This window comes from Cebus imitator, unplaced genomic scaffold (assembly GCF_001604975.1).
Source record: "Cebus imitator isolate Cc_AM_T3 unplaced genomic scaffold, Cebus_imitator-1.0 Scaffold287, whole genome shotgun sequence".
Taxonomy (NCBI): Eukaryota; Metazoa; Chordata; class Mammalia; order Primates; family Cebidae; genus Cebus; species Cebus imitator.
In genome coordinates, this window is record NW_016107602.1 from 1,454,407 (window position 1) to 1,469,790 (window position 15,384).

At 38.5% G+C, this 15,384-nt stretch overlaps 1 protein-coding gene across 5 annotated transcripts in view; it reads left to right on the forward strand.

Annotated features, from left to right (window-relative positions):
* MECOM (MDS1 and EVI1 complex locus) overlaps positions 1-15,384 on the forward strand; it is a 575,095-nt gene that overhangs the window by 236,880 nt on the left and 322,831 nt on the right. The window lies entirely within an intron of this gene.

Sequence of the window (15,384 nt, forward strand, 5' to 3'; positions counted from 1 at the left end):
ACAGTGGGACCCGACAACATGGAGACTACCTGATTTTGCATTTATGCCATTTTACTTGCTTTATTGTTGAGGATTTTTTATGCATAATATCTTATTCAATCATCTTCACAACAATGCATTGATGTAGAGAAGTATTGCTATCATTGACTCCATTTGGCCAATAATGACATGGAGACCAAGAGGGATCAGTGACACACTATAAGGTATGCAACTATTAACTGTGGAAGGGCCTGGAACTCAAATCTTCTCATGTTAAATCCATTAAACCCGTTACTACATCTAGCTACTGGACATGCATGAGTTAGGATATTTCTAGGGCTGAATTTTCAGCCTTTAGGTTCTGGGGTACCTGCACATGTACACATGTACCCTCGAACCTAAAGTAAAATAAAATTAAATTTAAAAAATTTTACAATTTGTCTATTAGGTGCTAGGACCATCGTAACAAAATGCCACGGACTGAATGGCTTAAACCAGGGGTCTGCAGCCCTGCAGTACTGGTCTGTGGCCTGTTAGGAACTGGGTGGCACAGCAGGAAGGGTGTAGCCAGCAGGTGAGCAGCCAGCGGGTGAGCACTACTGCCTGAGCTCTGCCACTGTCAGATGACTGGCAGCATTCGATTCTCATAGGCGAGTGAATCCTATTGTGAACTGCGCATGTGAAGGATCTAGGCTCTTTGTGAGAATCTAACGCCCGATGATCTGAGGTGGAAGTTTCATTTCAAAACCATCCCCCCACAGTCCATGAAAAAATTGTTTTCCATGAAATGGGTCCCTGGTTCCCAAAAGGCTGGGGACTGCTGGCTTAAACAATAGACATTTATTTTCTCGCAGTTCTGAAATCTGGAAGTCCAAGATCAAGGTTTTAGCAGGGTTGGTTTCTTCTCGCTCTGTCGCCCAGGCTGGAGTGAAGTGGTTTGATGTTGGCTCACTGCAACCTCTGCCTCCTGGGTTCAGGTGATTCTTCTGCCTCAGCTCCCAAGTAGCTGGGATTACAGGTGCCTGCCACCAGGACATGGCCTTTTCTCTGTGCCCATACACTGACTCTGTTCTAATCTCCTCTTCTTATAAGGACACCAGCCACATTGGAGTAGGGCCTATTTTAGTGACTTCATTTTAACTTAATTACCACTTTAAAGGCTACCTCTTTCTGGTCACATTCTGAGGTGTTAGAGGTTAGGATTTCAACATATGAATTTGGGGAGATACAATTCAGCCCATAGCAATTGAATTCACCTCTTTATTAATTTATTTGTCTCTAGTTACCACTTAGCTACCCTTAATACACACATATTTTGCCCTGAAAAGGAGTTACAATGGTAGAAAAGATAGCAATAATCTCTAAACTCCTCTCTGTGATGGGACAATTTTTATTTTAATAAATATTCTCTCCCTGGCTATACCATCTTCTGTATAAGACATTGCTGCAAAAAAAAAAAAAAAATCTTGGAATTGGACATAACTCATATCTGAGTGAAGATTTCCATTAGCTTCACCACATCAAGTTCACTGCAATCCTTTGGTCAACACAAGTTCGTCTTCCCTTTAATACCAAATTGACAAGATAAAGCTTTATTATTTTTTATATCCAGAGCAATGACTTTCTTTTGAATAGCTGAAGAAGTTTCCTTTTATTTTAGACCAGGAATTAATTTATGTGAAAATATCTGTCCATAGTATACTCAAAACTCATTCATTAACATAATTAGCTACTCAGACTCACCTAAATGAAGTGCAAATCCTTTACCTCAACAAAATACAAAGCTATTATACTACATTAAGAGGTAAAAATAATAGCACGAGATAAAGAATACAGAGACTAGCATAGCTCCATGACTTTAAATGATAATGTGTGCATTTAAACATCATAATTTTTACTAAAAAATGAATTAGAAATGCTTAAAAGTTTACATATTAGTATTTCTGTGACATGTGAGGGAAAGGGAATATTGATAATTAAAAAGATAGCAGAGGCTTGAAAAAAGAATTCATGCCTTGAGAAGCTTTCTGTTGTATATGCGTGCTTGTTATTGAAAAAATGTAATCTAGTGGAAAGAATATAGGCTCTGAATGTAGATTTCTCTGGTTCTCAGTGTCCTCAGTTGTAAATTGCAGGTTGATTAATTTCTACCTAATAGGGTTGTCACAAAGATTCAACTTGTATACATACAGTATCTGGCACATAGTAGGCATTCATTAAATGCAGTCTCTTCCTCTTACATTCTCTGCTAGCCTTATGTTACTAACTGGATGACTACATGAAACCAACATTTTATGATTTTGCATTTGGAGGAAGGATTATGAAGACTCTATTACACAATCTTCTCTGCTCCACGTGCAGCTCAATCTCATATTAACTGCAATTACTCTCCTAGCCCTTTTACTTCAACAATTACTAAATTGGTGACTGCTATAAACTGGTTCTCATATGTTTCATGCTATTAGTGCAGAAAACTATTCATTGACTTTAAATCAGATGGATTTCAGAAGGTGAAAAACACTTTTCAGGTTGAGTGAACTGAGAAGGATGAAGAACACACATTAATTCACCACCACCTAGAGCTTTGGAAGCTCTAGGTGTCTCCTATGAGCACAGTTATGCCAGTTACCAATCTCCTGGTGACATGCCTGAGCATCAGAGATTCCTCTTCCCTGCCTGAGTGTCCACCATTTTGAAGTTGTGCTATAACTTTTAGCTTGGGTTGTGCTCAAGACATCAAATGACTTTCCCACTGAACTGTGTCACAAGGGTTTCCCAAAGGAGCACATACCTGACAATCATTGGAAAAATGCTGATGATTTCCTTCTTACAATATTGTTAAAATTTTCTATCTGAAGTTTTAACATGGGCTTTTTGAAAAAAAAAATCTGTGTTACAATGGATGGAGCAAATTGAGTCAAATTTGTATTTTTGTGTTGGGAGAACTGTTTGGGGGGATTTTTACTACATAATGGCTGCCATTTTATTCATTAATTTTTCAGATGGAAAAGTATTTGTGCAGTGTTGATTGTAGAATATTGTTAAAATGCAAAAAATAGCAAAGAAAAATATAATACACATGCTCACCCTCAGAGATAACCACCTTCTGTCTTATGGATGTGCCTTCTATCTTTTCACTTTTTCCCCCCTCTGAATAGATCCTCGTTACCAAAAGGCTCTATGCTATCTGCTTTGTAAACCTGCTTTACTTTTTCACTCACTGTTGCTAACATTTTCTCATGTTGTAGAATACTATTCTTCGTCAACATATGGCTGCACTGAATTCCATTGTGTTTATTTTCTCAAAGCTTCTATTGTTGGCCATTTGATTGCTAAGATTTTTCGTTATTACAAATAATGCCCTAACACTCAGACCCAGTATAATAAAGTGGCTAAGAGTGTGGGCTTTTAAATATGCCCTATCATTTACTGTTTGACCAAGCAAAATGCCTTTTCTAAACCTTTGTTTCTTCAGCTGTAAAGTGATATAGTGGCAGGACCTACCTCATAGGGTGACTCTAAGACACTAGATAGAAAGTTTTACTACAGGGCCCCATTCATAATCAACAAATGTTACATAGAGTTATTTCTTTATTAGATACATGTTCTTGCATAATCTTATTTCTATAAATCGAATTTATGAATTAAAGGTTAGATTTAAAAAAATTTTTTGATTTGTATTAACCACTGTGGCCATATCAGGATAGAATGTGAGAGAATGCCTACATGTTAAATACAGATATATGGGAAACTTGAGATTGTTAATCATACCTCTGTTTTCTTGGGCAAAGAGCATGGACATACACATTTCTTCTCTCTTAATTGATAAGTGATCTGGTGCCATTGAAGTCATCTGTGTAGTACATAAAAAAGTGAAAGTGCTCCAAGGTCCTCTGAGACAGGAGAATTAGATTTTTATTCTGTAAGCTTATAAATTTTCATTGATTCCAACTGGTTATCTGAGGTACATGCAAGTGGGGGAGTTTCTGCAAATGAACACTAAATTTTAATTTTCCTCTTTTCCCTTGATTTAGCTTGGGACATCTGGGTCTGGCTTTCCTTATTGTAGTTAAGCTGAATATATGGTGTTGAGTGTTTCTGTAGCATATAACAGAGTCTTTCCTTCAACAGAATCTGAAACCCTTCCAAAGTCAGAAGGAGAAAAAAAAAAAACAGCCCTGAAAGAAATCACTTGTTTGACTGTAATAATCTACAGAAACTGGTTAAAGCATTAAACAAAAAAATAAATGAATCAGATAGTTAAAACTAGTATGTCAGGAAAATAGAACATAAAATGCCTCTGGAATCTGTAGGATATTTTCTGGTACAAGGGGGTTTCTGAGTCGTGGTTCATTTACAATGTCTGTTTCCTCACTCAGGGAAGGGTTTCTAATAGATTCAAGGAGACTCTAAGCTTTGCAAATGTCTTGCTCAAATAAAGGCAGCTCTGTGAGGGAAGAGATTTGCTCTGTTTATGGAGAAAACTTGCCAGTCATGTTTCACATTGTGTACCCTTCAGAAGAACAACCATCGTCTTTCACAACGTGGTCAAGATGGAGGCTTGTACAATTGTGTCTTCGAGGTCTGTGATCCAGAGAGGTCATGAGCCATGACTTTTTTAGACTACCTGGAGATGGACCGCCATCTTGTTCTGGAAGTTGTGGTAGACTTAGAGAAATGCACTGCCAATCAGATTAGAAAAACTTTGAAAGCTTCCCCGAAGTTTTACTACCATGAAATCAGCGGCAGGTTATAGCTGTGCCACTGAAAGGATGCTATTTTCAGCTTTTAAACCAGAGCATCATGGTCTTTGCATGGTAGGAATTTGACAAAACCTCAGCAGTCTTGAAGATGCTTGTCTTAGTTTTGAAGGTCAGACTAAGAAATTGAGCTCTTGAGCCAGGCATGCAGGAGGTGGTCTCCCAGAACACTGAGTTTCTCTTTATTTCAATTGGAATAACCACAGGTCTGTTGAGAAGATGATGAAATGTCATGGTCTTAATGGAAGCTTTAAGCATTTGACTATAAATTCTGGCAGAGGAAGAAGGCTACATTTTTTTGGCTTGTTGCATCTTAGACTAAATCTTTGGGACCATTGGAAACTGAGTAAATATCATCTGACTGTGTCAGGGTACATCTGTCTTCTACTTATATCCTAGCTTGGTTTTGGTTCTAGATTATGTATTACCTCTTAGGCAATTAATGATGGCTTAATTAATAAATACAATGAGGATTTCATATCAGGAAAGAACTATTCAAAACTCTGGAGGCAGTGTAAGTGGAGCTTAGGAGAACTGAATCTTTGTCTTTGCTTGGGAGCTTCTAGTGAGTGTGGACAAAGTATGAATCTCCTCTGGACTTCAGCCTCCTCATCAGAAATGGGATAGAATTAATGTTTGGTGATCCTTGAATGTTTCCCATTAATAAAGCATTTTATTAGGAATATGCCCAAAAATCTCACTAATGTCAAAGATACCTATCAAGATTTCCAATCCAGTGATAAATCTGATTAGTTTTGATGACCTTTTCTATAGTTATTTATCTTTTTGCAAAATAAGGAGAGATTTTCTGTTCACTGCTATTAAATATCTGCAAGGTATTCTATACAGTTTCCCCTTACAAATAATCAGTTTCCCCTTCCAGATGATCAGAAAATTTGAAATTGAGAGAAGTATGGTTACAAGCTCTATGGAAATATAAAACTTTTTAACAGAAAGGAACTTTAGGCAAGCCCTACCCTCCTTGAAACCAAAAGAGGTTAATTGGCCTATGGAAAGTGCCAATTTTTCTGTTCTCTTTTTCCTATTCATACCTCCATGTGTGAAATCTTCCTTTAAGAATCTTCTGCCTTTTGTGAATTAGTGACATTGCAATGATTCTTACTGTCTAGCTTCATAGTGAGTCTTGCTACTCAAAGTATGATCCATAGACCAGCAGCATTAGAATCTCCAAAGAGCTTGTTAGAAATGCAGAATCTCACGTCCACCTAGATCTGCTGAATCAGAGCTTGCATTTTAACAAGAACTCAGGTAATTTCTGTGCACTTACAGTTTGAGAAGCACTAGTAGACCATACAGATCATAGACACGTGACCCCAATTTAGTTATTTTTTCTGCTTACTAGAGCACCCTTTTAAAAATAAGGACATTTCATCAGAGAAATGCAAATCAAAACTACATTGAGATACCATCTCATGCCAGTTAGAATGGCGATCATCAAAAAATCTAGAGACAACAGATGCTGGAGAGGATGTGGAGAAATAGGAACATTTTTACACTGTTGGTGGGAGTGTAAATTATTCAACCATTGTGGAAGACAGTGTGGCGATTCCTCAATGACCTAGAAATAGAAATTCCATCTGACCCAGCAATCCCATTACTGGGTATATATCCAAAGGATTATAAATCGTTCTACTATAAGGACACGTGCACACGAATGTTCATTGCAGCACTGTTTACAATAGCAAAGACCTGGAACCAACCCAAATGCCCATCAATGATAGGCTGGACAGGGAAAATGTGGCACATATACACCATGGAATACTATGCAGCCATCAAAAACGATGAGTTTGTATCCTTTGTAGGGTCATGGATGAACCTGGAAAGCATCATTCTCAGCAAACTGACACAAGAGGAGAAGATCAAACACTGCATGTTCTCACTCATATGTGGGTATTGAACAATGAGAACACATGGACACAGGGAGGGGAGCACTACACACTGTGGTCTGTTGGGGGGAAATAGGGGAGGGACAATGGGGGGTGGGGAGTTGGGGAGAGATAGCATGGGGAGAAATGCCAGATATAGGTGATAGGGAGCAATGCAGCAAATCACACTGCCACGTGTGTACCTATGCGGCAATCTTGCATGTTCTTCACATGTACCCCAAAACCTAAAATGCAATAAAATAAATTTAAAAAAAATAAGGACAATTGTTATAATTATTGTGTACCTTCTTTGTACTGTGCCATGTCTCTTATTTTCAAGCTCCATAAAATTGGTAATATTTTATTTTACATATAAAAAATATAAACATTCAGAAAGGTAAAGTAACTTGTCCAAGGTTGCATGCTGTGAGCAACAGAGGTTGGATTTAAAGTGAATATTTTTTTACTATGAAGTCCATAAAATTTTCACTAGGTCCTACATATGGTTCAGGGGATCTGGATAGGTGAATCTCTGCCAAAGGCCAAATTTAATTTTTAAGGCTTATGAGTTTTTGAAAATGTTAGTCTTCTATTTATTAAAAATGTGAATAATTGTCTTTCTCGACTCCATTAAATGATATAAATTCCTTTCCATTCAAATGAGTGCATTCTGGACTGTTAGACAAAAGCTTTCAGGTTCTAGGTAAACAAAAAACAAAAAAGAAAAGAAAAAAGAAAGAAAAGAAACAACCAATATGAAGTTTTGTATATGTGAAAAGAAAATTTACTCTTTCTTTGTAATTTTCTTTATTATGTGAATAACATAGTTCGTTCCTGGTGTAAACTCCATTGCATTATTAATATTTTTATGTATTTGTTATTTGGCTTGGACTTTGATTAGATTAAGCACCATTAAGGAATGTGAATGATCATAGCATTCATTTTCTCTTATCAGAACCCATCAGTTTTCTCCTCATTATTACACTAATTCCTGGTAAGTTTTAATATTATACACACAGCAACTCAGGCAACAAATGAAATAACAAAGGGATATGAATAAAGTCTCAGCTAGAACTCTGACTTTCAAACATCTAATTGAGAGTATTTATTGGTACAAATGAGCCTTCTACTGGTAACTAGGATAACACCTATCTTTTAAAAAAGGAAGCCAATAAAAAGCAAAAATAAAACTTGGAATTTTTGTTTGTGCAATATAGATGATTATATAGTGAGGCATAAATAGTCTTTCTCTTAAGATTGTCCTGGTTCTCTACAAAAAGTTAAGCCCTAATTCTTTATTCTGTGTTAATTATTCTTTAGAAGCCCAGATTTTGTCTGAATTATCATAGCTAATCTATGTCAGAGACAAGAGATGTTTAATCATGTCCATCTATTTATTGTTCAGGCTCTCACCTCTTACCCTCTGGGAAAGTTGCTAACTTAGAAATACCTGAGAATTTCTGAGCCCGAGCAGTGATACCTTGCAATCTTAATGCAGAAAAGAATTGTAAACATGAAGAAATAAGAAATCAAGTTTATTTAAAAAATATGTATATATACATTTATGCTATAAGTAACTGGTCTGCCAACCAGAGAAAAGGAGTATTCTCGTTGGTTAGCCTAGGCTATTGAGAACAGGTCAGTGAAGTAAGGAGGCAGGAAGAAATAGATCAAAGGAAAGCAAGAAGGAAGACAGTATTAAGAAGAACAAACATGACACTATGTGAAAGATCCACTAGAAAGCTGGCAAGAATTAGGTCTACAGTCAATGGTCCACTGACCAACTGGCAATGGAGATTGACAATGGACCTCATGGGGAGAAAGGAGAAACTTCATTAGAACAGCACAGCAATCTAGAAATACTTGTTGTTTGACAAACAACTCCACATTCCTTAACAGTGTCCTGAAGCTGCTATATTCTGGCAGGGTACAATTGTGTTCACAAAAGTGAATAGACAAGAATTTAATACATTTTAAAATAATCTTTCATAATAAGAATAAATGTTCAATATTTAAAAGCCATCAGAACCTAATAGTTTAGCCTTCAAATAACTAGAAACCTTCCCTTTTTACCCAATTTTGACAGATGATAGAACTCTTTCCCTTAGACCATACCTCTTAGTACGTCCTCTGAAACTCGTTCCAGTGGGACTGGAATTTGTTATGACTGCAGTGACTTCATCAGAGATATAGTTACAAGAAAAATACTGTACACTGTCATCTTTACCAAATGTGCCTACTATAGTATTCTATGGAATGTTAGGATCCTTTACAGGAGATGAAAACACACCCTCCATAAAGTTGTGTTCAATGAAACATTGAATACACTTTATTTTAGTTATCTTTAAGGTTCATTTATACATACCTATTTTTATTTCAAAGTACATGTTCTTGTTCAGTTAATGCATCTTCAGTAACATTTTAGTGACCATCCTATGTTAAAACATTATATTCTTAGGAATTATGGACTTGGTTCGTGAGGTTGAAAATTCAGTTCTTCATTTTCTAGATAAATTGGAACTGAAAATTGAGTCACGAGGCAAGCCTATTCCTTGAAAATGATTCATAGTTGAACCAGATGAGTAGGGTTCTCTTCTCCCTTTTCACTACCCATGATTGTGTCCTTGGAGAAAACTGCCATTCCCTGTGTCTGCGGGCCAACTTCCCATGAGAAAATACGTTTGCTATTCACCTCATTGTTCAGGTAAAAAGAAATCACTGCTGTATTTCTTCATTTTCAACATTTCTCCATAATTTGAACTTCAGATCCATAGGTTCTTGGTCTTGAAAGGACCCTTAGAGAACACTTAGCTCAACTTACCATGGGAATTAAAAAATGTGGTCATGGTGGGTTTGCTGCAGTAGTTGGAGCCACAACCCAGATCCCACGCTTCCATGCTGTATGGGCCAGAGCTCTTTCTAGGACATCACTCTGGCTATGCCTAGGATAACTGCTGATCTAGCCCAACAGTTGATTGGTGGAAAAAAGCTTGAACTTGGGAAGTGGAAGACCTAGACTTGATACCTGATTTAGCTCTACTGTTTTTGGCTTCAGTTATGAGAAGAGAACTAAATATGATGATACTGTGGATCATTTTCAGCTCTTCATTTTGTTTCCTTGGGGATATATTGTGATTAAAAGAGATGGGGTCAAGCAAAATCTCAGGTGGTTTAAGGAGAAAAAAGGTGTGATTACTAGGATGTTTCTATTCCTGAATTTGATGAGTGGGAGAATATGCACCATCCTTTCCCTTATGTGTTTTTTTCTCCCCCTAACAAAATCGCAATTCTTTATTGAAAAAACAACTGATAAATGGTCAGCTTCTACTTTCGGTTTACAAGTGACAGAGTTAAAAGTAAATCACAGAAATCAGAAGTACGTGCACAGAAATTAAATGTTTTTGACAGTTATCTAAATGACTGTTTAAGAAAGCTTCTAATCTTTTTCTCACCAATGAATTGCCTTAGGATTTTCCAAATTGTTCTGCCATTGTCTACTTTCACCTGATGTCAGTGGCCTACGGCAGAATCTCTACCTTGCTTGACAAACAGGAATCCCTGGTAGCCATCCAGATCTCATGGGCTCTATGACTTGCTCATTGAAACTCATCATCTTTGGCATGTTCTTTGCTGCTAAGCTCAGAACCCACTTTTCTCAATGTTGTCACCAATTTTCCTGTGGTTATTAGTCCAATTACTTCATTCTAACTATAAGTTTGTTTGTTTATTTATTTATTTATATTATACTTTAAGTTCTGGGATACATGTGCAGAATGTGTAGGTTTGTTACATAGGTATACATGTGCCATGGTGGTTTGCTGCAACCATCAACCCATCATCTACATTAGCTATTTCTCCTAATGCTATCCCTCCTCCAACAGGCCCCAGTGTGTGACGTTCCCCTCCCTGTGTCCATATGTTCGCATCGTTCAACTCCCACTTATGAGTGAGAACATGTGGTGTTTGGTTTTCTCTTCCTGTGTTAGATTGCTGAGAGTGATGTTTTCCAGCTTTATCCATGTCCCTGCAAAGGACATGATCTCATTCTTTTTTATGGCTGCATAGTATTCCATGGTGTATATGTGCCACATATACAAGGAAGGGGTTCAGTTTCAGTTTTCTGCATATGGCTAGCCAGTTTTCCCAACACCATTTATTAAATAGGGAATCCTTTCCCCATTGCTTGTTTTTGTTAGGTTTGTCAAAGATCAGAGGGTTGTAGATGTGTGGTGTCATTTCTGAGGACTCTGATCTGTTCCATTGATCTATATATCTGTTTGGTACCAGTATCATGCTGTTTTGACTACTGTAGCCTTGTAGTATAGTTTGAAGTCAGATAGCGTGATGCCTCCAGCTTTGTTCTTTTTGCTTAGGATTTTCTTGGCTATACTTGGCTCTTAATTGGTTTCATATGAAATTTAAAGTAGTTTTTTCTAATTCTGTGAAGAAAGTCAATGGTAGCTTGATGGGGATAGCACTAAATCTATAAATTACTTTGGGCAGTATGGCCATTTTCACAATATTGATTCTTTCTATCCGTAATATCCTTTCTTCCACTTGATTAATTTGGCTATTGATACTGTGTATGCTGCATAAAGTTATTGTGCTGTGTTTTTTAGCTCCATCAGGTCATTTATGTTATTTCTAAACTGGTTATTCTAGTTAGCAATTCCTCTACCCTTTTATCAAGGTTTTTAGCTTGCTTGAATTGGGTTAGAACATGCTCCTTTAGCTCTGAAGTCTACCTCTGTCAATTTGCCAAACCCATTCTCATCCAGTTTTGCTCCCTTGCTGGTGAGGAGTTGCAATCATTTGGAGGAGAAGAGGCATTCTGGTTGTTGGAATTTTCAGCCTTTTTGTGCTAGGTTTTCCTCATATTCATGGATTTATCTACCTTTGGACTTTGCTGTTGGTGACCTTTGGTTGGAGTTTTTGCATGTTCATTCTTTTTATTGATTTTGATGCTATTGCTTTCTGTTTGTTAGTTTTTTTCCTAACAGTCAAGCCTCTCTTCTGTAGGTCTTTTGGAGTTTGCTGGGGGTCCATTCCAGACCCTGTTTGCCTGAGTATCACCAGCAGAGGCTGCAGAACAGCAAAAATTGCTGCCTGTTCCTTCCTCTGTAAGCTTCGTTCCAGAGAGGCACCTGCCAGATGCCAGTCAGAGCTCTCCCATATGAGGTATCTGTTGACTGGAACTCCCCATCAGGAGGCATGGGGGTCAGAGACCCACTTGAGGAGGCAGTCTGTCCCTTAGCAGAGCTCGAGCGCTGTGCTGGGAGATCCATGGCTCCCTTCAGAGCCCCAGGAAAGTTTAAGTGTGTTGAAGCTGTGCCCAAAACTCTCCCTTCCCCAAGGTGCTCTGTCCCAGGGAGATGGGAGTTTTATCTATAAGCCCCTGACTGGGGCTGCTGCCTTTATCTCAGAGATGCCCTGCCCAGAGAGGAAGACTCTAGAGAGGCAGTATACTAGAGTGGCTTTGCGGTGCTGCAGTGGGCTCTGCACCCAGTTTGAACTTCCTGGTGGCTTTGTTTACACTGTAAGGGGAAAATCACCTACTCAAGACTCAGTAACGGTGGATGTCCCTCCTTCCATCAAGCTCAAGTGTCCCAGGTCGACTTCAGACTGCAGTGCTGGCAGCGAAAATTTCAAGCCAGTGGATCTTAGATTGCTGCGCTCCATGGGGGTGGGATCTGCTGAGCTAGACCACTTGGCTCCCTGGCTTCAGCCCCTTTTCCTAGGGGTATATGGTTTTGTCTCACTGGAGTTCCAGGCACCACTGGGGTATGAAGTAAAAACAAAACAAAACAAAACAAAAAACTCCTGCAGCTAGCTTGATGTCTTCCCAAATGGCCTCCCAGTTTTGTACTTGAAACCCAGGGCCCTTGTGGTGTAGGCGCCCAGTGGAATCTCCTGGTCTGTGGGTTGAGAAGACCATGGGAAAAATATTGTATCTGGGCCGGATAGCACAGTCTCTTGTGGCACAGTCCCTCACGGCTTCCCTTGGGTAGGGGAGGGAGTTCCCCAACCCCTTGCACTACGCTGGTGAGGCAACACCCCACCCTGCTTCTGTTTGCCCTCAGTCGGCTGCACCCACTATCTAACCAGTCCCAGTGAGATGAACCGGTTAGCTCAGTTGGAAATGCAGAAATCACCTGCCTTCTGTGTTGGTCTCGCTGGGAGCTGCAGACCGGAGCTGTTCCTATTTAGCCGTCTTGCCCGGGAATCCTCCTAACTATAAGTTTTTAAAAGGAAATCTGCTTTTATTTCTTTTCTAAAACAATTTGAATAAAGTGCAGGGGTCGTTAAAGTCGCTGGTATTTCTTGACTATGAATAAAACACAAAAGTAAGTGCTCAATGGTAGATAGTATTTCAGGAGCTGAAATTCAACAGTCACTGAACTGAGCAGTTTAAGCTTTTGAAGAGAAAAGCTCTGGCTCAAAATGAGAGATTGTTCTGATCCTTTGAAAAGCCAGTGGTTGGTATATGGTCAAATGAAGATTAGTGACATTCCTATATGTTTCAGTTATAATACATTGTTTAGATCATAACGTTCCTAATGTTCTTCACACCTGACTCAAACTTTTCCTTTTTGGCTTTCTTCTAAAGTGAAACATTATTATAATTAATATTTTTAAAGAATTTATACTAGGAAGTGATGAGACATGTTGGCATTTACCTTAATTTTCTTTGGAAGATGTTTATTTTCCTTGTCAGCTGTAGGAGGAAAATCCTTCTGTGAAAACGGATAGATCCTAGCTTTTGGGAGCATTTGTCTGGTATGGTTTTGGTGGCATACCCATGAGTTGCCAAAGGAGTGCCATACAACCTAGATGAGAAACACAGGGAACACCAACTTTCGTTTTCTGGAAAACAGCATGGATTTTCAAGAGTAAGATCATTGTAGTGAAAATAATCCAAAGAAATCCTTTTAAAACTTTTAATTAATTTATTTTTATCTTTTTCATTTTTGTTTTTATTTTTATTGAGACGGAGTCTCACTCTGTTGCCCAGGCTGGAGTGCAGTGGCACAATCTCGGCTCACTGCAAACTCTGCCTCCTGGATTCAAGTGATTCTCCTGCCTCAGCCTCCTGAGTAGCTGGGATTACAGCTATGTGCCATCACACCAAACTAATTTTTCTGTTTTTAGTAGAGATAGGGTTTCGCCATGTTTGTCAGGCTGGTCTTGAACCCCTGACCTCAGGTGATCCACCTGCCTCAGCCTCCCAGAGTGCTGGGATTACAGGCATAAGCCACCATGCCCGGCCTTATTTTTATTTTTATACAGAGTCTTAGTGCAGTGGCTCGATCTTGGCTCACTCCAACCTCCGCCTCCCAGGTTCAAGCGATTATTGTGCCTCAGCTTCTTGAGTAGCTGGGATTACAGGTGTGCATCACCATGCTTGGCTACTTTTTGTATTTGTAGTAGAGACAAGGTCTCACCATGTTGTCCAGGCTGGTCTGGAACTCCTGACCTTAAGTGATCTTCCCACCTTAGGCTCCCAAAGTGCTGGGATTACAGGCATGAGCCACTGCGCCCAGTCAGAAATTCCTTAACATAAATATTTATGGAAGGTGTGGATGGCACATCTGGCCTTGCAAATTTTGGGTTCTTTGGTGCTTTTGCAGGAGTCATTGTTCTTATATTAGAAATGCCATATGGAGTCACAATATGCAACTTGGAATAGTGGAGCCTCTCATAGTGCAGATGTCAGGAAACCAAGCATACGTCTCTACAGCTTCTTCATACCATTAGGAGGGAAATTCACAGTGTAGTGCCTAACCTTGGGTTTTAACCTGCAGGCTGAATCCATGATAAAGTGATGTTCTTTACAGAAGGATTTTTCTATAGCATGAAATATCTAACAGAGAGAGTTTAAAGAAAGTCATTTTTATAAACATTTCTGCTTGTGGTTAGTTTGGGGTTTGGATTCTTTCTTTCCTTTTTGTTTCATGAGCATCTTTTTCTTAATGCTTAGAAAGAAAAGAGTTTTGCCAAACATATATTTTTTTTTCTGGCAATAATGTCATTTGGAAAATGAAAATTGAAAGGCTCAGTTTCTCTTACTAAAGTCTTCATGTATTTATATGTAGTCTAATAGTTACATCCTAAGAAAGTAAAGCACCTTTACACATTTTGTAGAGTATGGAATGGTGATACACACACACACACACAAACATGCATATATATATGCATATATTCATATGGAGATAGATAAGATTACTAAATTCAGTAGTGGAAAATGGGGAAGAGCTATGCTTACAGTTTATTTCTATCCCTGATTCTGTGTAAATAGAAGACTAAGAATTTTGTGTTTTTGTGGACTATGGGCAAATCCTTTTAATTTTTGCTAAGAGTTTGACAACTCTGCATATAATAAAATAATGACAATGTTTTGCATTGTCAATTATTTTGTCCTGAAATAACTAGTCTTTGAGTTCATTGAAAACATTTAAAGAAATCTAAATAATCCAAGCAGAATGAAAGCAAAAGGGCGGCTGTGTTTTGATAGGAGTCAATGAGCAGGACTGGTTGAGTCTAGTTTGTGATGAGATATTTATTCCCTCCTAGGCTCAATTCCACAACTCACTTTACTTTGTAAATGTGGAGGAGAAATGTCAGATGATGTTTCTTATTTGTCTAGCACTTTTCTTCTCTTCTCTGACAGCAAGTATTACTCATGCCGTACTTCACAAAAACCAGGGGATCTCAGTCTCCAGGGAGAAAAGTTGAGATATTGTCATAAGCCTCTCTTATTG